General features: G+C 34.7%; 2 long non-coding RNA genes across 15 annotated transcripts; one reads left to right on the forward strand and one right to left on the reverse strand.

Annotated features, from left to right (window-relative positions):
• Positions 1 to 1,356: 1,356 nt before the first annotated feature.
• On the forward strand, positions 1,357 to 9,503 carry LOC132617246 (uncharacterized). 14 transcript variants are annotated; one of them, XR_009573691.1, is made up of 5 exons: positions 1,358 to 1,640; positions 2,373 to 2,496; positions 2,950 to 3,319; positions 3,403 to 6,017; positions 7,016 to 9,503. It is a non-coding gene; the product is annotated as an uncharacterized LOC132617246 (long non-coding RNA). The 14 variants fall into 14 exon arrangements; XR_009573687.1 differs by having other exon boundaries at positions 2,950 to 3,108; positions 3,196 to 3,319; positions 3,403 to 9,503; XR_009573694.1 differs by having other exon boundaries at positions 1,359 to 1,640; positions 3,403 to 5,465; positions 5,943 to 9,503.
• A 10,169-nt stretch (positions 9,504 to 19,672) lies between these two features.
• LOC132620281 (uncharacterized) lies at positions 19,673 to 22,487 on the reverse strand. Its single transcript, XR_009574750.1, has 3 exons — positions 22,155 to 22,487; positions 21,160 to 21,210; positions 19,673 to 19,816 (listed from the first exon to the last, which is right to left on the reverse strand). It is a non-coding gene; the product is annotated as an uncharacterized LOC132620281 (long non-coding RNA).
• Positions 22,488 to 25,219: the final 2,732 nt, after the last annotated feature.

Raw genomic sequence — 25,219 nt, forward strand, 5'->3', positions numbered from 1 at the left:
ATTACATATATGTATAATTTTTTGTATGCAATATGTATATCTGTATAAATTCGTTATAATTTTTATAGATGAAGTATGTATGAAAATTTTATGTATATTTTGATTATGATAAAATACATATAAAATGTATAAAATCTGATCATATGTATAAATATTGAGAGAATATGTATAATAAATTTTGTAATTGATACAAATTAGATTTCATACAAAGTTCATATACCAGAAAACAAATATGTATAAATTTTGTATGCAATATGTATAACTATATAAATTCGTTACAATTTTTATGTATGAAATATGTATAAAAGTTGTATGTATATTTTAGTTATGATAAAGTACATATAAATTGTATAAAATTTGGTCAAAGTATGTATAAATTCTGAGAAAGTATGTATAATAAATCTGTAATTGATACAAATTAGATGTCATACAAAGTTCATACACCAGAAAATAAGTATATATAAATTTTTGAATGCAGTATGTATAGCTGTATAAATTTGTTATAATTTTATGTATGAAATATGTAGAAAGTTGTATGTATATTTTGATTGCAATAAAGTACATATAAATTTTATAAATCTGATCAAAGTATGTGTAGATTATGAGAAAGTATATATGTATAATAAATTCTTCAATTGATACAATCCAGATTCCATACACATATCAGTTTTCGACATTTTTAAAAATAATTTATATCAAATTTATTCGCATGTGCCGCATACATTTTAAAAAGATGATGTATAGCAGATTCCATACACATCTTCATACTAGAGTGAAGATGAATTTTAGGTCTGAAAATGATGTCTATCAATAACTCTAGAGGGAGGGAGGGAGGGAGGGAGAGAGAGAGAGAGAGAAAGAATTTTTTTTTTTTTTTTTTTTTTTTGCAAAAGGCATTCTGATTGGTAATAATCCTAAAATTAAGCCCACATTTATAAATCAGATTTTCTTCCTAAAAAAAAAGCCCAAAATCATTGGTATCCCATTAAGTCAAATCTGATATACTTTATAATTTTGTTGCTATGTTTTGTACATAAGAAAAAATATGTTTATATTTTGTAATATAGAGTTTTAAGTAATTTTATTAGGTTGCTTTCCCATTTCGCAATGGGCTTGTTGAACCATTGCAATGGCTAGATGACCCAAGTGGAAAATTACTATAAAAAGGGAAAAATAATGTAATATAAAAGATATTACAAGTGTCATGAAGACTACACACTAGTCTAGAAGTCTAAAGACACTTGTCGTTGTAGAAAGACACATGTTGTTTGAGACTTGACTATTCCGTCTTTGCATGTACGGCGTTGAACTCTTTATAATTGAGCCTTAGTGAAAAAATGCTATATTACAAGTGTTATGAAGATTACACACTAGTCTAGAAGTCTAAAGACATTTGTCTTTGTAGAAAGACACATGTTGTTTGAGACTTGACAATTGTCTCTTTGCATGTAAGGCGTTGAACTCTATATAAGAGAGTCTTGGTGAAAAAATGCTACAAGATACTCTCTCTACTTAGCCATAGTTTTCATCCATAGTAGTGCAAGAGATATCCAAGGGACTTCGGATAGAGGACACCTGAACTCTTTGGAGATAAAGAAAGCATCTACATCAACAAGCTTAACGACCAAAGGAGTTGTTTGGTACACTTCTCCTCTTCTTTATCATTTACATGTAATCTCATGAGAAAGATCTTTGGTTGGAAAATTGGTTCATTATAAAAAATAAAATATTACATGCTTCCGTTGTTTTGTCCAATCCAACGTCCTTCATTTTATATGCAAATTATTCTTATCTTACACTCATTTTCTTTGGATAAAACAAAAAAGACTCGTTCCTTCTACTTCTTTCAAATTGTTTCATCTATAAAATAGTAATCTAGGAAGAAAGTCTATACTTTTAGTACAGTTTCACAAAAAAAGAAGATTACTTGATTTCGAAGAAAGAAATTACAATTTTTTGAAAATAAGTCTGGAGAATATTTCAAGTGAAATAATAATTTTTAGATTTTTTTTTTCAAAGGAAGTTCATGTCCAAAAGCATGGTTGCAAGTGATAAAAGTCTAAACTTTTACGCTCATCTCTTTTTGGACCAAAATAAAGAGAGAAAACAAAAACTCATTTCTTCTATTTCATCTAGACAAACAATTTCACAAAAATCACAATTTTGATATTTATACAAAAGTAGGAAGCAAATCAGACTTCTCAAAAAGTTTGTAACAATTTTTGGACAATTTTTTTTTTGTAATTAACTTTTGGACCAAGAAAAATGTTTGTAACACTTTTTAGAAAACCCTACTCGCTTGCGCCTCATATATATATATAACGATATTTTACCAGTCCCTCTCATTCTTAACGCAACTAAACCTAATGCAGCTGAGATGAAGAGAGTTTCCAACAATGAAGAAGAGGATGACAACGATGATGATGATCGAACCAGTTTTCCACATGAATCCTCTTCATGGATTTTTCGCAATTGAATCAATGAATCTCCAAGTTCGTAAGTTTTTCTCTTCATTTTCTTTTCACTATTTGATGATAAGTTCATTTATGTTTGAATGCTTAAATGAATTATCTCTTGCAAATATTTCATTTCCTTTAAGAAATTCACACTTGGATAGAATATTCCAATTTTAATTAGTTGTTGTATATGATTTAATAGAAGTTAGGTCGATTAATGTTAAGACTTTTAAATTTAAGTCTTTTCTAAGATCCAAAATATTTTCTTACCTAGAACAAGTGGTTAATTCAGCATTGAATGAAGGAATACAATTCAGCTTTCTTAATTTGCAAATAAATAAAAAATTGCAATGGGCCGTCTAATTTATTTTATCAGTTTGAGTATTTATATTTGATAAATATTTATCTTAAAACATCCTTATCTTAAACAATAGTAGAAGTAGTATCACTTATGTTTAATCAATGAACTAAATATATTTAGTTTAAAAATCAGCCACTCCACATTTCATATTTCTGGTCTTCACCTTCGAGACAGTAATTCCGAGTCCGACACCCCTACTATGCATCACTCTGCTGAACAGGGTACAGATGCTTTACAATCTGGGTTGTCGGAGGGTTACCAAAGGCTCATCATCGGACCTGAGGGATTCATGTATGATTTATCCTTTACGTTTTGTGATTATCTTTATCAGCTAATTCTTTAATTTAACCTCTTAATATTTAATTGTTGTATTGGAAGTTTACTAGGCGCGGAGACTACGAAGATAATTACAGACGCCATTGGCGATCTTTTAAATCCAGCATACCTGACGTAGGGTGATATCCAATAGCCGCTCAAGCCACAAATCTTCAATGAGTTTAAGGTATATTTGAATTTATTATTTTAATTCAAGCACTATACTTATCGTGATTCATTCCTAATTGTAGACTTTCATTTGTTTTGCAGAAAAAATGTGTATGGCTTCCCCGCCATGGCAGATAGGTTGCTACTAACTTTGAAAAGAAAATAAGGTATAGGCTAGTCGACTTATTTTCAGCCTCTCATAGAAGAGGTACGAAGGCCAGGTGGTGTCTACCCTATATATGAGAAAATCTATGCAGACATTAGGCCACTCATGAGAAGCTTACGCAGAGGAGAAAACTGGGAAACAAAGCTAGAGCATCTGAGAGAGATGACTCCTTGAGCAGTAGGATAAGTGAACTAGGTTCTAGTGCAGAGCTTGGGCGATGTTTCTAATGAGAGCCTCTTACATGACAATTAACTCCACGTTTACAGATGTTGTGAGCATAGAGAATGTTGAGAGAAGATTGATTATATTTTTCTTAAATACTATTTTATTAAATATATTGGACTAAATTTGGTTAACTCAATTTAATAAAAAAAAATAGTATTTAAGATTTAAGAGAAAAATACCAATTCTCTCTTAACATTCTCTATGATGACAACACTTGTAAACGTGGAGTTAATTGTCATGTAAGGGGCTCTCATCAGAAACATCACCTAAATCCTGCACTAAAACCTAGTTCACATGTCCTACTGCTCAAGGAGTCATCCCTCTTAGATGCTCTGGCTTTCTTTCCCAGTTCGCTCCTTTACGTAAACCTTTCATGAGTGGCCCAGTGTCTGCATAGATCTTCTCATAAATCCTACTATTCCTTTCAATCCATATGCCACGAATCACTGCTACAAAACTAGCCTTCCAGATAATCCCTCTAGGATGTTTGCCCCTAGCTTGCTGCATTACCCAGTGCCACAATGTTTCCCAATCTGTTTTATCCTCCTTGCCATTTTTGCTACTCCAAGATGTTTTTCCAGATATTATAAGTGTAGGTGCAGCCAAAGAATAGTTGTGCCTTTGTTTCTGGTTCAATTTGATAGAACACACATAACTCATCCACAGTCATACCCCAAGATATTAGATTGTCTTTAGTTCTGACTGAAGGCAAAGCCATAGCATAAATACATGTTTAGGTTCAGCAACATTTTGGAAGATCAACTTCCTCCCACGAACATTTTCCACATCACCTCGCAACATCTTATAAGCACTAGATATGTGAGAACTCCTTCTCTGTATATATCTACTACTCTGCCCAAGTGTCTGCCAGTGTTTCCTCATGTTACATGTTTATTTATTGTTTTTTTGCTTCAAGATACATTTACTTGTTGAGAGATCATTAATCACTAATTAATGTTAAGAACTGATAACACAATGCAAGTATTCAGGGATAACCATGATCTGTAACGACCAATAACACAATGCAAGTATTCAGGGACGTTATAGTTTTTCCGGCACTTTCGCCCCTTCCCGAGTGGTTAGCTGACTTTTGACCTGAGGGGACAGTTGACTCGCTTCCCGAGGTGTCCAGATTTGATTCAGGCGACTTTTGTGAAATTTGAGCTTTAAGCGAAAAAGAGTTGACTTAAAGTTGACTTTTGGGTAAACGAATATTTTTCAGAAATCCGCCGATTCCGAGTGGTCTGGATGGTCGTTTAGAATTTGTGGGTATGTCTGGTTCGGTTCCCAATGCACTCGGATGAATTTTGAGACTTGGGTTGGGAAGTTGAAATTAAGTTATTGAGGGTTGACTCGGTCAACGAGACCTCCGTTAGGAATTCCGAGGCCACGACGCGTTCATAGCGTATTTTTATGTGTGTCTGTGTATGTGGTTTGTGAGCAGATGGCCTCGGAAATAAGTCAAAAATTCGTGTTGAAGTGGGAAAGCTTGGAGTACTTTCTAGTGTCTGGTGCCCGCTTTGGCGGCACCAGCACCGCGGCAGCGGTACCGCTGAAGCGGTCACCTTGCCGCTGGAGCGGTCCTTGCCAATTTGGCATGATCGCTGTAGCGGTCATGGCACCGCTGGAGCAGCCTTGGCATCGCAGAAACGGGTGACAAACAGTAAGTTCATTAAATAAAGTGTTAAAAGCCCTTAGTCTTTCATTTAATACCATTCCGAAATTTGGGTTCTTAGGAACTATTCTTGGGGATTATTGGTGAAGATTCTTGGTGGTAAGTTCTCCTAACCTTCTTGCTATTTCATTATTCCTAATCATCTTAGAATTCTTCTTTCCTTGTTAGTCCCTTAGTAATGAAAGATTAAAAGTGGGTTTTGATGGATGTTCTATCTAGGCTTATTAATGATAACATTGATAGGGTTTATGCTAGATTATGATATATCTAAGGTTGTTAATCATATATCTTCCATTATTAGTGTAGGATTCTTGAATCTAAGAGCTAAGGCTTACACCCAAAATTGGGGGTTTTACTTGAAATTCGAAATTGGGTGGATCCTTGAGTTAATTTAACAATTAGTTGTTGGGTTTTGATCACCTAGTACTTAATTTGATATTTTACTTTCGAAATTTTTATTTTGACCTTGTGGGCCCCGTTTCCCCAAATTCTAGGGTTGGTTTTGCCCTAATTTGAATTATAGCAATATAGGTATCGATCTTCATGAGTTCTAATCTAGATTTCGAATATTCCTAGATGTTCTTGATCTTGAGGCTCAGCGGAAGGGAATGCGAAAGAGTGATTGTTGGTGTTTGCTGTTCGGCCATCCAAGTAGGTTATGGCTTACCCTTCGTGAGACTTCGTATAGCAAAACATATATTTAGATTTTATTGTCGGAGAAATCATGTAAACCTTTTGTTATGAAGTTGGGTTAGATATTGTATTAGGTTGGGCCTTGTTGTGTGATTGGGGCTAGCTACCCCCATTGTGTTGTGATTAAGTTGTCCTATTAGTGTGGGTTTGATGCCGCATAATGATAGTGGATATTGGAGACTATTGAGATATCTTGTTCATGATATTGTGTTGCCCCATTTGTTGGCATTTGATTTTAGGGATAGTGTCTTTATATGACTTATGTAGTCTTTCATGATATTGTTGGCGTACCCATGTTTGGACTTGTGATATTGATCTGATTATTCATGTTGACTCATACATCGCACCCATTCACAGCTCTCATGATATATTGTGAATACACTGTTGATACTTGATGAAACACTGTGATGAGCTGAGCTCAGTTTGCATGAGAGTGATGTGAGTAGTTCGATATCTGATGGTTGTCCCGGAATCGTGGATTACGCGCGAGTGATGTGAGTAATCTGATGTCTGGTGGTTGTCCCGGAATCGTGGACTGTGTGATGTGAAAGTCCGACGTCCGATGATTGTCCCGGAATCGTGGATGAGTAAATACATGGACTTCGCGGGTCCCCTATGGGTTGTGCTATCGGGACGTCGATACATCCATTCGGAGTATATGTGTACACTATATTGCATCGCATCTTGGCTTATATTGCGATGAACTGGTGCTTTACTTGTGTTTTTGATTTCGGATTGGATATATATTAAGACTTGGCATACTTGGGTTTAGATGCTTCAATCTAAGTGATGACGGATTTTTGTTTCTTGTTGTGTTTGACTTATACTTGTTTATTTATCTTCCTATCCTGCTTTATTGTCTGAATTATGTTAGCTATACTTAGTCGGCCGATGATACCTACCAGTACTGTGTTTTTGTTCTGACCTGCACTTGCTGCATTCATTTATGAATACAGAGTTTCAGGTTGGATCTGCTTCCGTCTCCTGTGGCTGATAGTCGCTATCAGTACAGTTTTCGAGTTTCCGGGGTGAGCACGAGACGCTCACTGCCTTGAAGACTCTTCTTATTTATGTCTTACTTATCCATTCTGAGACATACAGATATGATGTATTATTATATTTCAGACTTGTATATTTTTCATTAGATGCTCTTATATGGATTAGACCAGACCCTGGGTGTATTTTCCTATTTCTGCACTATTTAATTTATAATATCGTAAGACTTACGTGATTATTCTCTTCCGCTTAATTGATTTATTTATTTATGTCTTTACTTATCATTGGCTTGAAGGTTCGCTTACCGAGGTGGAAAAGGTAAGTGCCCGCACGACTTAGTCGAAATGGGTCGTGACATGATCTAATGAACTTTTGTATATATTTCCTTGAATTCGGCTGAATTTATACTACTACAGTCTATTGTTTGTTCTCCCTTGCTTCAGTTAACATCTAGGGTGTGTATTTTTTGGTATGAAGAAAAATGTTTTCCTAGAAAATAGTTCTTAGGAAACAAGAAGGTCTCTTACTTATTCTAGTGTTTGTGTTTGGTGAGGAAGCCAAAAGATACTATCCCAAGAGCATTTTTTTGTAATTTGTCAAAGTATTATGGGATTGAGATGGGCTAGGTAGTGAGGGTTCGAGGGTGGTGGGATGGTTAAGGGGTAGAGGGCAGGGGGGTTTAGTGGGTGGGAAGGAGACAATGAACTTGGATTATCACTTATGGAAATTGTTTGCCTATTTCCGTTAGGAAAGTCACTTTTCCCATTTTATAAGAAACTTGTTTTCCTAGAGAATGTTTTCCAAAACATTTTTGACCAACCAAACATGAGAAAATTGAAAAGTATTTTGAAGGAAATGTTTTTCTCCTTATCAAACACACTCTAATGTCTTCCTTTTTTACTTCTTTTCGAACTTCCATCAAATAAGAAGAAATATTAGCTCACCATTAATTGAATTATATCATTGCTCACCTTTTTGATTGGTGCATATCTGTCTTCAATGCTTTTGCTTACTCAATCTCTGTCTCCTTAACCGCTCATAGATCTGTAATACCTTTTGGTTTTTCTACTCATAAATCGTGCCTATATAGTCAGCTAAGTAGAACAATTTACTATTAAAGCCATGTATGTGAATCGAGGAATTCTACTAAGTTGATGGTTGCGTACAGCCAGATTTTTAAACGATTCAGATTTGTAAATAATATTCAATTTTTTCAGTTTGAAGTTCTAAATTTTAACCGTGGGGCAATATTCAAATTAGTGTCAGTTACACTAGGACATATGATGGTAACCTTCAGTTCACTACTTGAAGGAAAATGATCACTTCTCTCATAAAAGATATTTGTTTACAGTCAGATAGACTAGATGAACGAGCCAAAATAGAAGCGTACGGAGGTTGGTTGTCTTTTTACATGGACCACGGGTTCAAGGGATTCTTAGCATATCTAGGGCCATAGGTAACAAGATTTATGTGAAATACTCTATTTTAGTCTAAGAAAGTTGACATTGGAGCTGCTGCTTCATTTCTTTTCCCCTTTACACCTTTGTTAGTCTCTTAAAAGCAACAATATTTTAATTTCTAGGATTGGTAAATTTTTACTTTTTTGTAGGCAAGAACATTTACTCCTCTATATGGATGATTACAACTTTGCATTTTAAATTTAATATTACTGTAAATAGGTACTTCTTATAATCATATTGTCACTTTGCAATTACAGGTGCTTTTTGCCACAATAAAAAAGCGAAGAGGATGACTAAGAAGAAAATCTAACACTCTATAGAAAATGCCTCGCTGTTTGTTAATACGTAAATGAGTATATTGTAGTACTTTAAACATTTACTAATATGATCATGTTATGGCAGATTGTATATTTTATTCCAAATGTATGTAAATAATATCCAACAAATAGCATGCAATGCACTGGTTGAATGTTGTTGGTGGAAGAGTTTCATCGGAGTCGGCCACCAAGTGAGCAGGGCGAGCCAACACAAATTTCAGACGAGGATTTGGAGAAGCTTTGGTTGAATGTTGTTGGTGGCCCAAGAAAGGGGAGAACTTACGACATTTTTCAGCGAGCAGTTAACCCCTATCAATTTGGGTTGAAAGGCATAAGAACTTCCTCAAAGGTCGAGCGAATGATAGGGCGATAATGATGGCTATGGAGCAGAAGATTGCTGAACTATATAGCCAACTTCAAGCGTCAGAGGCCAAAGAGAGGCGTAACATAGGGATCAATAGTATGAAAATCTTAAGGTTCAATTAGATTTTACTTGCTACTAGGTATTTTCCTTTAACCCCGTGTGTTGATGATGCTATCCCTCGATCTCGGTCTCCACGCGGTCGTCCTGTATGCGGTCTTGTGGATGAGCCTTCTACTAGGAGTTAGACCAGGATGTGCTAGCAAACACTCTTTGATTTATACTACATACTTGTTTAGACTTACTATTAGATACTCATGTAAGTTTTTAATGACTTGTACATTTGTTGAATGTCTTGTATGACTTGTCTAACTTTTTATGGCTTGTGGTGGTTTTGATTGATAATTGTTATAGTTTTGGGTTGGATTTGATGTTGTTTGGACTGGAGAATTTTAGATATAGTTGTTTGGGTGATTGATTGACAGCAAGTAGTGTACGAAATTAGGAATTAGCTGTGAATTGCAAATTGCTTTTAATTGGAAGGTGGAAGTACTGAAAAAGAAGCATTACCTGCCTGTTTTTTTGCTGAAAACCGCTGTCGCTTTTTTTTTTTTTTTTTGGAAAAAAAAAACCCAAAAATTTGAAAACACCAACACGTCTCGATCAATTTGTTCAGTAAAATAAAAAAACACAAAACGACCTAGATGTGCTTATGTTGCATTTCCTCTAGGTGAAGCGGTACCTCATAAATTGCTGACAGTTTCGTCTTCGCAGGACATATTCAGAAGTGTGTCGCGATCTATAATGGATTGTAACTCACTCTATACTAAACGAGCTGACAGTTTCATTTTTGCAGGACATATTCAAAAGTGTGTCGTGATCTGTCTAGTCTATACTAAGAGCCTGTTTGGATGGGCTTATGCCTATAAGCTGAAAATAACTTATAAGTCAAAAAAAATAAGTTGGGGTAGTCTAACTTATTTTTTTTGGCTTATAAGTTGTTTTCAGCTTATAAGCTGCTTTAAATAAGCTAAGTCAAATGGGCTCAATTATTTTTTTGAGCTTATTTTAAGCACAAAATGACTTTAAGCTGGCCAATCAAACACTCAAAAAAACTGAAAACAGCTTATAAGCAACTTATAAGTCAATCCAAACAGGCTCTAAGTGATATGAATGTGCTTATATTGCAATTGATTTATACTAAACCACATGTATGGTCTATTATCAGATCTGTATAGTCGTATGTGATAAGTTGGTATTTTACCAACTTATCTTTTCTTTAATCTTATATTTTTTTCTATGTTTGATTGAGAAAAATAGTGCATTTAATATCGTTTACATCCATTTTACAGGTTTTATGTGATTTAGAAGTGATCGGAAGAAACCAAGTGAAAATAAAGTCAAAAAGAGGCCAAATTGAAGAAATGACGAAAATGGCTAGAAGTGCAAAAAGTGGACAGCTTTGCAAAATCTGAAAATATGGGGTAGTTTTGGTCTTATTTTAATTGAAAAAGTTGGGGAACTATAAAAACAAGACTTGGGGTAAATTACTATCATTTTTGACCATTCAACACAAGACTTTTGGGAGCTAGGGTTTTTGCATCCGGGATTGAAGATTTGAAGAATTAGATCAGAAATTTCTTACTCTTTTACTCATTTTTTCCATTTCTTGTTGTGTAATGAATATCTAAGTGTGTAGTATTGCATTTCATGTTTTGAATCTTGTTTATGAAAACATTCATTGTCCAAATTTTGGATTGAACTCTTGTTATGCTTATGTATTAAATGATTTTTATTTCTAATGAAGTGAGTTAATGTTTCTCTATTTACTCTTCAAGCGTTAATGTCTTTTAATGGTGGCCAACATTATTTGTGCCTAGATACTTTTACTTTACTTGAGAAAGAAAGTAAAAGTTAGGAAAAGAGTTAAATAGCAAGGATTTGGGGCTTTAAACCTCATCTAATAGCTTGAGCTAGAGATAGGAAAGCTAACTTGAGATTCAATTGGTAGTACTTAATATCACCTTCTAAAGCTTGAAAATTTTTAGAGTGAAATTCATTGATTTGGTCGAGAGATTTTCAATGAGATTTTAGAAACCATTATCTATTAACATAAACTCGCTCTTAGTTGTAAAATCATAAAATACATTGGATCGTTACTTGAGAGTAATTTCCCTTGTATCCATGCTTATGGTCATTGATCATTTTACTTTCTTTCTAGATTAGTTTATATTTTCGCATTAGTTATAATTTTCTCAAAAAAAAAAAAAATTATCAAGTGTTTGGCTTAGCGTAGAAAGTGATAATTCCTTAGCGTAGAAAGTGATAATTCCGTACTTGTTTAAATCGCCTAGTATATTGTTCCCTGTGGGATCGACCCCGAGTCATAGTTGGGTAAAATTATATTGCATACGACCGTGTACACTTTTTCTTTGAGGAGTGGTTTTGGACGTTATCAGTATGTTGCATTTGATTTATAGTAAATCACTTGGATTGAGTGTGGTTATATTAAATTGAGTCCTTTTTGAGAAGTTTAGGTCTCTATTTTGAAGGACTTTGGTGAAGATTTAAGATGATTTTGGATAAGTTTTATATTTGAGTTTGAAGTTGAAGATCAACAATTGAAAAGTGCATACGACATCACACAAGATCATTTAGTCCGTGATCATTTATGCAAAACCGGTAACAGTACTAGAAACTGAGTTCATTGTATAGATTATGTTTGGTTTCCAGAATTCATACGCTAAAGTCTAACATTGATTCATGTAAATAATCTCCATAGCATCATGAGATGCCAGAAACAGCAGATGAATGTTTTACGCAAATTTAAACATAATGTATATTTGTGCTATTATCTGTAACACTCAAGAAGAAACGAAACATCAAAAATTTCTATCGAAACTTTGTTTGTAGATATATGCAGCATTACGTACCAAGAGTAATAAGGGAAAACGGTCAAAATACCACGAACAATTTGAAATAGGTCAAATTTACTTTCAATTACGTTTTTGGCTCAAAACGCCCTCGCCATTATGTTTTTGGCTCAAAAATCCCTCCAACTAGCCAAATTGCTCAACTAGGAAGGGTATTTTTGAGCTACTTGGCTATTTGGAGTGGAGTTTTTAGGCAAAATGTGACGGCGAAGGCATTTTTGAGCCAAAAACGTAACGGAGAGTAAAATTGACCTATTTCGTATAGTTCAGGAGTATTTTTGGCCCTTTACACTAGTTATAATGATCTAACTCAAAGGAAGAAAGAAATTGATGACCCATAAAAGGAAAAGCTGGAGAAAAAAAGTTCACAAGGAACTAGTAAATCAGTAGCAGTACTAGTGCTAAAAATATCCACAGGAAATGGTTCTATTCAGTTACTCTTCACTTGATGAGTACTTCTGCTTACTAGGTGAGCATTTTGAACTTTTCAGTATTATATTAAGACTTGCATTCAACATTGACATGAGAACTATTAAGGAGAGGTAATTATTAATAATAACTACTTTTTAGTTTATTTATATTTAGTAGCTACAGTGATTTTGCAAATTACCATTTATAGTTATACCAAAATAGATTAGGTTTATGGCTTGTATTTCTCCCTCATTCCTCTCTTCTTCCTCATCTCTCTCTCTCTCTCTCTCCCTCTCCGTTCCTCTCTCCGGCCAAATACCTTTCCCTCTCTCTAGTGCCTTTCCTTTTTCCTTCTCTCTTCTCCCTTGGTTGCCGCCATCTCCTCCATCTCTTCCGTCTCTGCGGCCAAATACCAGATCTCTAGCCAAGTAAGCTTTCTCACGTACATATTGTTGCTTCAATGGTGGCCACATCTCCCCCTCCACCTCTTCCTTCTCCACGGCAACACCACTAGATCTGGGAAACGCCACTGCCTCCTCCACTGCAATTATGCATCTCAGATCTGACGAATACCAGAATTCATGGCTTCTTCTCCTTATTGTATCAAATTAGATCTAAGTGTATTTGAAATTTTGCATCTGAAATTTTGTTGAAATACAGTCAAATACAATCGTTGGCTGATTGTATTTTGGGTGGAAAACTAGATGTATTCGACTATATGTGTTGGTTGAATGATCTATATACATATGTTTGTATACAATATTTTGAGCAAATACAGTGTATTTGAAATTTTGCATCTCAAATTTTGTTGAAATACATTCAAACACAGTCGTTGGTTGATTGTGTTTTGGGCACAAACTAGATGTATTTGACTGTATGTGTTGTTTGAATGAGATATATACATATATATACATGAAACTATATATAATTGGAAATAAATAAGAGAAGCAAACCAATAACTTTGTAGAGAGGAGGGAGAGATTATATTATCATCTTTTCTTGATGTTACAAATGAGAAGGCAAAACTCTTTATTTATATAAGAACTTTTCCTCTCAACCTAAAATATACAACTTGTGCAAGTTGATGGATACAAATTGGTACAACTAAGATACAACTTACAAGTGCAAGTTGTATTTATTACTTTAAGTCAAGTGATACAATTTATACTTCTAGTTGTATAATCATTAATAATACATCCAAAATACAACTTGACAAATAGTTTATAACACTCCATCTTGGATGTTTATTAATAGAGAGTGTGTCTCATTAAAACCTTACTAGGAAAAACCCGATGGGAAAAATCCTAGTAAAGGAAAAAGAGTACACATATCTGGTAATATGCATTTCCGGCTGCCTCATTAAAAACCTTACTAGGAAAATCCAGTGGGACAAAACATTAGTAAGGGAAAAGAGTGCAACGCGTAGTTTACTCCCCCTGATTAAAGCATTGCTTGATCCTTGACGATGATGTACTGCGATTTTTAATATCAACTTATTGTATGTTGAGGTTGGCAGTACCTTTATGATCAAATCTGTCAAATCATCATTTGAACGAATTGGTTGATCACCTATGCCACCATCTCTTGATAAAGTTGCATCGTTGCCATATAATATTATTGGAACCACATCAAGACCATTCCTGGCTTGCTTTATAAACTGTTGTTATCTTGTCATGTGGAACATGGTATGAAAGTAACTCCACATGGGCATAAATAACATGTTTGGATCAAACATTTACGTTGATGATATTAATAACTAATATATTCAAAAGCTTGACAATATGTGTTAGGATAAACACATTCATGTTGGGCTTTCATTTGCAAGATGCAATTGATCTTACTTCAATATCTCCATGTAGGAGTAAAAAAACTATATCATGTCCATAGTTATAGCAAGATATTTAAATACATTAATTGCACAAAGATATGATACTTCAGGACCAATTTAATTTTTCTAGTTCTTTTAGCTGATAATCTACTGCTTTTAGAAACTCTTCAAGAGCTCAATAATATTCGAGTCATCAACTTGCAGAACAATATGAAAGATTTTGATTATTATAAAGAGACAAAGGTATATAGAGTCATCTTTGTACCCTTCGCCAATGAATATTCATTAAGGCAATTTCAGTACATCAGCCTTGATTGATTTAATAAATTTAAGGATTATAAACAAGTTTCCCAAGAATTTGTATATGCTTCAGGCATTTTGAATCCTTCAGAAATTTTCATATAAATTTTGTCAAGTGAGCCATATAGGCTGTAACAACTTCCATCAATATAAATTGTGACATCTTCTGATGTCTGGACTACAGGTCCAATTGCATACCAAGATCCATCATTTCACTTGGTAATTAATTCTACGTCAAACATGCTTTAAGAGACGTAAAATTCAGATCCTCACAACCATATACAATATTACGCGCCATATTGTATAAAAGATATCGTCGACAAGATATCATTTGAATCGGTTCTCAATTCGACATAACTTACTAAGATCTCATCACTTCATTATTTTCAGGTACCTGAACCTATCATAAGGTTTCATGAAGTATTATGTCGTAGGCTCTTCAAGAGCACATTGCCTCCTATTATGACAATTTTGATCATTTGCTCCTTTCCTTTTTTCAAGGATTATTGTATTTGGAACTGATTTGTCTACCATGCTTCATGCATGCTGTACACTTTGTCCTTCAAGGACGTCAATAGGAGCATTTGCAGCTGAAATACGAGATTAATTTTGAGTCAGTAAATGCTTTGACCTGAATTATCTTTTGAATGAGGATCATACCGATGATAATTCACGACATATTTCTTAACTGCTTATATATCTCCCCCTCATTTTAGAGAAACTAACATATATCCTCACGTTATTTGGAGAATCCATCTATGTGGATCATGGTAGATCCATCAATTACATACCGCACATCAAAAGCTATTAGATGAAAATATTTGATTCCTGATCCTGAACCAATTGGTAGGGGAGAATTTATCATAATTTATTGATCTGAAGCATATAAGTGTCATTGTATGCAATGTATTATGTCTCAGACCAGTAGATGAAGCTTTGATCTCATAAGTAATGGTTTAGCTATATATCAGAGGCATTCAACGCCAAACCATCTTGAATATAAACCAGCATTATCAAGATGAATGGTCTTGATTACATGTTCTGAAAGTTGTACTCCCAATTCAATTATTTGAGCAAATAACTTCGTAAATGTCAAACTGCTAGTTGACAATAAACTTATATGTAACCGTCTCATAGATGCATCTATTTAAGACATCACATCACAGATGAAAGGTCCCACATTCACCTTTTATATTTTCCAAAATTTAGGGGATTTAATCCCAACATTAGCTGGTGTAATCAATTTATCATGAGAACAAGCAACAAAAAAAAATTCTAAAGAATCTTCTAGTTCTTCAATATGTCTCGAATACTCAATTAGTTCAACAGATTTAAATTAGGATGACCAAAATGGTCATGTCAACTGATAAAATTATTTGTACCTGTAACCTGCAAGTTTATCATGACGAGTGCTATTTATTTTAGTAAACTTCTGATTTACTATTGCATGAGGTTTTATATCAAAAGCTTCTGGTTTTTTGTGGTATGTGAGATCTTAACATGCTCGAGTAACGTTTCACATACGTATTTCTTATCGAAGTAACTTGAAGATATTCAATCTCTCAATCATTTGTCGTCTCAATATGATAACAATAAGTAAACTACATGTTTACTTTAATTTATGTTTTGATCGTACCAATTACGATCTAAGTTGAATGGTGCTATCATATATAACCTCTTCAAGAGACTTTAATTTACTTACCATCATCAGATATTATTTGGAGACTATTGGTATCATGAATCTTGTAAACAAATAATTAGCTCTTCTGGAGCCCTTCATAATTAGTTTTTTTTTTACCAAATATTGCTTAGATACTGTTGGTACCATGAAAGAAAATTTGGTTAGTCACTACTGGTAATCATGAAAGAAAATAATAATCAAATGGAAATTTAAAGACAATTTAAATTTATTAATTACAAAAAGTAAATGTTAAATTCTAAACTTCAGTATTTACAATATCATCTCCTGCAAAGAGATTAACCATTAACATCTAAATATTTTGTATCAAATCGGAAATCACATAGTAATCACATCCTTCATGAAAAGATACATTAATTGTTATAACCTTAGAGGATATCAATAACAACTAACCATAATGTATCGTTGTGGTTATAGTAGAAACATTCTACTCTGATTTCTTTTGCCTCAGAATGATACTTAATAAAATTATTTGAGATGTTATACGTACGACAGGTGCGGGTTGCAATGACTTTTATACCACATGTATTTTCTTTGTTATTTTATCTCTCCAGGAGGTAGGTTGTGGTATTTCTTCATTTGCTTCAGGGAGTGAAACCAAATTATTTGAATGTGTTTGAGATACAACGTTCATCTATAGTTCATTATTTTATTCAAGCACAAGAAGACATTGCTTCAGAATATTTCTCAAATATTTTACCAATTTTTTTTCCTGCTTTAGGAGTAAAGTTTAAAGTTATACCACTTCGAGAGTAAATTTCAAGGTCTTACAACGTTAGGAGTAAATTTCAAGGTCTTACTACTTCAGGAGTAAATTTCAAAGTTCTACTATTTCGGGATTAAACTTTAAAGTTCTACTGCTTCAGGCGTAAATTTTAAAGGTAGACTACTTTGAGAGTAAACTTCAAGGGTAAATTTCAACATTCTACTACTTCAGAGTAGATTTAGAGTCTTACTATTTCGGGAGTAGATTTCAGAATATTTACTACTTCAGGAGTAAATTTCAGAGTTCTATTACTTCAGGAGTAGATTTCAGAGTTCTACCATTTCACGAGTAGAATTCGTAGTCCTACTACTTCGGGAGTAGAGCTCAAATTTACTACTTCGGGAGTAGAGTGCAAAGTTCGACTACTTCATGAGTAGAGTTCAAAGTTCTGCTTCTTTTAAAGTTCTATCACTTCCGGAGTAGAGTTCAAAGTTCTACTTCTTTTAAAGTTCTACTACTTCCGGAGTAGAGTTCAAAGGTCTACTACTTCGGGAGTAGAGTTCAAAGCTTGCTATTTCAGGAGCAGATTTCTGAGTTTGCTACTTCGAGAGCAAATTTTTGAGTTTTTTACATTGGGAGTAAAGCACAGAATATTTTTTAAAAAAAAATTCCAATTATTCTACCTCTTCTGGAGATGAGTCGCGATAACTTCACAAACAAACGCACATCCATATTTATATGTTTTACTACATACTGTCACATTCACTTCAGGGAGCGGATCCGAATTTGTAACATTTATCAAAAGTTATCATTCTTCAGGAATGAACATATTTTATCGCGCCTTAAGCATATGAAATTATGATAGCTTAGGACCCCTTTTATGATATTGCTACTTCACGAGCAAATCGAGACATACACATAATACAGAGAATTTTTCTCTTAATATATCTTCAGTTGTAATCACAATAAGCGTATGAAATATTACCACTTCTGATGGTTATAGGCGTAAATATAATTTAGCAATAACATAACTTAATTAGAAAATATTGCCCATATATTGCTGCTAACTCTACAATATTATGGAAAATATTCAATTGCTTGACTTATAGTAATATAAGCAATAACCCCTACTAGACTTTATTTAAGGTATACAACAATAAATGTAGGTGATAGAAAAATACTTACCTTTAAGGTGAGCAAATAAATTATAAATTCAAAGTCCAAACCTTCTCTCGGCAAACAGCATGCCCCAAATAACTCGTTAATTTTGAATTACTGAAATTCAACTCAGTAGTAGAGTCTCGTGCTGATAACGTATTATGAAACTATATATAATTGGAAATAAATAAGGGAAACAAACCAATAACTTTGTAGAGAGGAGGGAGAGATTATACTATCATCTTTTCTTGATGTTACAAATGAGAAGGCAAAGCTCTTTATTTATAGAAGAACTTTCCCTCTTAACCTACAATATACAACTTGTGCAAGTTGTATTTATTAGTTTAAGTCAAGTGATACTATTTACACTTCTAGTTGTATAATCATTAATAATGCATCCAAAATACAACTTGACAAATAGTTTATATGTTTGTAACATTTTTTTGAGTAAATACAGTGTATTTGAAATTTTGTTGAAATATATTCAAATACACTCGAATACATTCAACTACACCCAAAACAAAAGGATACATCAATATATAAACACACTAAAATACACAGCCCCCGTCGTGTATTTAAATGCACTTAAATACATCATTTTGAATACACTTGTATTTAGATAATTAAGGTTGAATGTATCCAAATACAGCCAAATCCATGTAACATCAGATAAGGTTGGATACAACTGAACAGTGTATTCAAATACACTGAAAAACAGTCAAATACAGCGAAAATGCCTAAATGTAGCTACGAATTGTTAATAGCAAAAAGTAGCTATGGATTAAAATCAAGCATTAAAAGGTAGTTATTTATGTAAGTCGCTCAACTATTAATTTGTTCAACAATTGATACAAGAATATATGGGGTTAATTTCACGTGTGGTTACTAGACTTTTCATACTAGCTAACCTACATGATTAGTGAAATCACAAGACTATTAATTGTGTTTGTTCGTAAAATTGGACATATTGTGGAATAATTAAGAGTACGTACCTTTTCCAAGTTGAGCATGCAATTTCAAGATGATTTCTTCTCCTTATTTGGTGTAGTTTCCTCTTTTAACATTGGGCCTTAAGTAATTCAACCATCGAAGTCTGCAGCTCTTTCCACATCTTGCTAGTCTTCACAAATCGCAAGGAGAAATAGTTGGAACTCTATGTTGAATTGAAGCATATCTGTCACGACCCGACTAGGGGCCGTGATGAGTACCCGATACTTGTACCGAGCACCCCTTATCTATCGTTTTACCTTTACTTCTCAGCGGGCCGTAGGAACTGTGCCATATATTTTTTTTTAACATTAACATTAGCAGCATCATTATGAACATAGACTAGTAAACTTCGTTATCACTTTATACAACAACATTAAAATGCCAACACACCATATATCTAATTGTACTTGACTGACTGGGCATATCTGTCTACGAGCCTCTAGACATAGTACACTTATACATAGAAAGGGCCGGGTACTGCTGTGCCCGAATATACATACACAAAATAGTACCGCGGAAGTGAGGCTCCGGAACAACTGGAGCACTGTAGAGTACCGCTGGTAGAGCTCCTAAGGATCAAGTCCACCTGTCTGCTGACCTGCGCGGCATGAAACGCAGCGTCCACAAGAAGGGACGTCAGTACGAATAGTGTACCGAGTATGTAAGGCATGGAAGACAATGCAAGCAATAACATAGAGTGCGATTAATAATATCATGGAGTCATAGGACATATAACGAGGCAAGAAAGTAACCTGTACATAGGAAGGCCCCTTTTTGGGCGGCTATCATGCATGGCTTGTCTTTCCCTTTTAAAAACGTTTCCCCTCCATGAACGTAGAAAATAGAACTTATATTATGTCGTATCTTGTTGTATCGTGCCCTATCGTATCCTATCGTGGCATATCGGGTCGTATCCTATCGTGGCATATCAGGTCGTATCCTATCGTGTCTTATCATGGCATATTATATCGTGTAATGTCATGTCTTACTACAGCATGTCGTGTCGTGTTATATCATGTCAATGTCATAGTATAGTGTGTCATAGTGTATCATGCCATAGCGTAACTTGTCATATCATAGCATAGCTTATCATATCATAGCATAGCTTGTCGTAGCGTATCATATCATGGCATAGCGTATCATAGCGTATCATATCATAACTTAGCTTTCCGTTGAAAATCTTTTCTTGTTCATATATATATATAAAAATAGAACATGTCATATTGCCGAGGCGTCGGCAGCCGATCCATTTAGCCATAAATACACATCCCGCGTCCGGGCATCCCGCGTCCGGGACGATATCATGTCATGTAATGCCAACTGATCAGGTGGATATGCGTGTATAACGCTCTGCCCTTATTCCCATCTTCCCCGTATACATATGCATACATCATGTACATATATCAGCGTCTATAACGCTCTGAATCTTTTATCATATACATATACTGGTATCACGTACGTATATCAGCGACTATAGCGCTCTGGATCTTTTATCATATACATATACGTGTATCATGTACATATTTTATAAACATATACATATTTCCATTAGAATGGTACAGGACTTATCGTTTGATAATCGGAACGAGGATCAAAAGTTTCCTTTGGATTCTACTCCAAAATAAGTCAAACGGAGCAATAGGGAAAATCCGGGAACAATGGGCCCACCTCGGGTCAAATGAGGCGGCGTACCAAATTTACGTACATTATATTTCATGACGTCACTTGTGAGGGTTTTAAGGTAGTTGGGTCATATTTATGCCAGTTCTAGATGTTTAGGAAGTTTCTCCAATATTTTACACAATTTCTAATTCAATTCTACTGAATGAAAAAGGGGAAACTTTAAGTGCGAATTCCGGGAAATAGAGTTGTCCCCGAGGCTCGTACCCAACTTATTACGTTTAAGGCATGCCATAGAAGGAAGGGTGAAGCCTTACATACCTTTTCCGCTTCATACACGTCTCCAAAATCAAGTTTCAAGTTCGCCAAAATCTACAATTTGGTCACAATTACCAAATGTTAATTGTAAGGCTTTAAGATTTCAATCTTAACCAATACTTGTCTACAAAAATTTGGGCAGCATCTCCCCTATAAATACACCATCCCCAAAATTCAACTTAGCCAATTTTTATCAACAACAATCCGGGAATTCAACCCGGCCAAACTATCAACACAATGACAACAACCATGACTACAAAACACAATATAACACAACTAGTCTTCTTTCCAACATAATGCAATAGCTTTCATTCCAACTTCACATTTCCAAAACCAATCTCAATGTTTTTACATTCATTACTAATCAAGATCATTACAATATAATTCGGAAGCATTTCATATCATTTCTACCAAATATTCACAAGATATACAAAATATACAAACTTTCCACCAAAACCATAATCCATCCAAAACTTCTAATCTTCAATCTACATATTCCTAACATATTTCCATCTTCCAATTTCATCAACCATAATCATAATTTGCACCTTAATAATTTCATTTTCATAATTACATAAATCTACCATAAAATCACAAAACTTCTCATAACCACTTAACAACCAATCTTTCATGCCAATATGGACTATTATCCTTCCAAATTCACCAACTAACATAATAATTCACATTTAAAACTCCACTTCTATAATTACATAAAAACTTCATTAAAATCATATAATTCCCTATAACTATTTCCAATAATTTTCCATGCCAACTTGAACCATTTTCTTCCATTTCCAATATAAATTTCACCATAACCACAACTAGAATACAACATAAATTTCAACTCATATTATTTATACAACAATATACATATATGTCCACTTACATATATGCACACCCACTTTGTAAACTTCCATATTTCCATAAATTCTACTCATTTCTACATACTACAACATAAACCAACCTTCATAACATAATAAAAAGGGATTAATTCTTACCTTTTTCTACAATCTTCTTCACTTGACCAAGTTGTCAACTTGAAGAAACAAGTGTTCTTTCTTCCAAAATAATTACACCAAGTTGTAAAGGACCCTTGAATTAGTAGGAATACCACAAGAAAATAATTTTTGGGAGAAGATTTCAAAGGGACAAAAATTGGAGAGCATGGCCGTATGCCATGTCTCCTTTGCTCTTCATTTGTTTTGTTTTTCTCCTCTTCTAATGTTCTTGAAACTTCTATATGTTTCAAGACAACTAAATGACCCCTTTTATTTAATTATCACATGGAAATTAATTAGAATCCATGGGCTTGGGCCATTGTATGGCCGGCCACCCCTCTTTTGGGCCTAATGTTTTTTTCTTCATTTTTTTGGGCCAACTCGGTTGATCCCGAGTTGGGCCTAGCCCACTGACCTTTCGACCTTAAAACGTCCATATCTCCTTGTACCGATGGCACCTGGGAACCCACAACCTATGGTTGGAAAGCTAATTCAATTATCTACAACTTCTATTTCTTGATATTTTTCCAAATTCCAAACTTATAATACCGTTTTTGCCCCTACAAGTCAGATCACCCGAAAACGTTTTCTTAAAAATATTCGTTTGGAGGACTTCCACTTTGATTTGGCTCAAGGGTCCTTCTTGAGTTGTGTTTAACTTCACATATGTGATTCATATGACTTTTCAGATGTCCAAAAAAAAAAATCTCGATGTGTGGGCCCCACCTCAGCTTACAAATAATCCGACGTAAAAAAAATACGGGATATAACAATATCAATGAAACAGTCATGATAATTTGGGGAAGAAGGTTCGAGAAAGAGAGAGAAAATATTAACTGCCTTTTCTCATTAGAATGAAAATGAACTTTCTTACAAAATATATGAAACTAACTTCTACTTATACACTTTGACCCATCTAACTTAGTTGACTCTCAGTTACAATGCATAGACTATGTACAATCTGTCATGTGTACCCAATAGCTCATGCTTAGCTGTCACCATGCTCCAACACTCCCCCTCAAGCTGATGGTTGAAAGAGGTTCTTTAGCTTCAGCTTGGATAGCAATTATTCATGTTGGTATCTGTCAAGGCCCTTTGTCAAAACATCAGCTGGTTGTTCCTTGGTTGAAATGTGGCTAGTTTTGATCAATCCTTGTAGAATTATCTCTTACAAAGTAGCAATCAATATCTATATGCTTGGTTCTTTCATGAAATATTGGGTTGGCTGCTATTTGAATTGCAGCCTTATTGCCACAGAACAATTCAACAGGCTATTAGATATGAATCCCAAACTCTTTGTACAGACCAACCAACCAAATAATCTCTGCTACTGCTGAGGCCATACTCCTGAATTCTGCCTTTGCTGAGCTTTTAGCAACTGTCTCCTGTTACTTTGACTTCCAAGATACTAGTGGCTCCATAAATTTCACCAAATATCTAATGAGTGATCTCCTTGTTTGTAAGCAGGAGCCCCAATCAGAGTCACAGTAGCCAGTTAATGTAGTTGAGGACTGAGAAGGCATTAACAAGCCAAGTCAAGAAGTTGCTTTGATGTACTTAACTACTCTCAAGGCAGCATCCCAATTAGACTGTTTAGGTGCATACATAAATTGGCTGAGCACCTGTATAGCAAAAACAATATCCATTCTAGTCATGGTCAAATAAAGAAGTCTTCCCACTAATCTCTGATATGGAGCAGGATCAGCAAGCAGTGTATCAACATCATTAGTCTTTGCAGCATCTGTGGACTTTTCTTCCTTCACCAGTGGATCAAAATCAAAAGAGGTCATCTTCATATTGGCATCCATTGGTGCATAGGCAGGTTTGGCACCACTGAGCCTCACTTCTGCGATCAACTCAAGTGCATAGTTTCTCATGCTTATGTGAATACCCTCCTTGGATCTGACAAACTCAATGCCAAGAAAAAACTTCAAATTACCAAGATCTTTCATTTTGAACTTCAATTGCAGGTCATTTCTTGTTTTCAAAATTAGCTCTGAGTTTCTGCCTATTACCATAATATTATTCACATAGATAAGGATAATGATAATATCTGATTCTGTTCTACAGGTGAACAATGAGTAGTCATAGTGACTCTGTTTGAATCCCAGCTGTGTTAAGGCCTCTGTAAGCTTTAAATTCCAATGTCTGGGAGCCTGTTTCAATCCATAAAGTGATTTGCGTAATTTGCAGAGTGATTTGTGTAATTTGAAGACTTTGGAACTCTCACCTTGTCTGCAAAAACCCAGTGGCATACCCATATACACTTCTTCAAGAAGATCACCTTGAAGAAATGCATTACGGACATCCATTTGAAATATAGGCCACTGTTTAGAAGCAGCAACAGCAACTAAAGACCTGACTGTGACCATCTTTGTGATAGGAGAAAATGTCTCCTTATAATCCAACCCCGCTTGTTGACTATATCCCTTGGCTACAACCTGGCTTTGTATCTTTCTACCTCTCTTGATGCTCTAAACTCACCTTGAACACCCACTTGCAACCAACAGTATGTTTTCCGAGTGGAAGAGAGACAATACTCCAAGTGTTATTCTCTTCTAAGGCAGCAATCTCTGCTTTCATAGCCTTAATCCATAAAGAATTCTTCTTGGCCTCAGTAAAAGTTTGAGGCTCTACAATAGCTGAGTAGGAAGATAAGGTTGTCTGATAAGATGAGGAAAGAGAATCATAATTGGCATAGATGGATATAGGATAGGCACAGTTGGACTTGGATGTGGTCACATAATTACTATGCCACACTGGAGGTCTAACAAACCTGCCTGAACTTCTAGATTCAATAGGAGGTTGCATATTAGAAGGAGTTGGGGCAACTAGATCAGCAGCTCGGATAGGTGCTTCAGAAAGTGCATATTGAGGAAGTGCATCAATAACATCTGGAGTGTGACCACTATTAATGGTATCATTACCAGATAGAGAAGGTTCATCCAAGTCTTGAGCTAGAGAATCCAAGGCACCAAAAGATGGCAAGATGTCATCATTGAACTGAAGTACAGGAAATATATGCTGAGAATCTTCTTGTAGTTGTTGAAAAGGGAATATGTGTT

Source organism: Lycium barbarum, chromosome 11 (genome assembly GCF_019175385.1).
Source record: "Lycium barbarum isolate Lr01 chromosome 11, ASM1917538v2, whole genome shotgun sequence".
NCBI lineage: Eukaryota > Viridiplantae > Streptophyta > Magnoliopsida > Solanales > Solanaceae > Lycium > Lycium barbarum.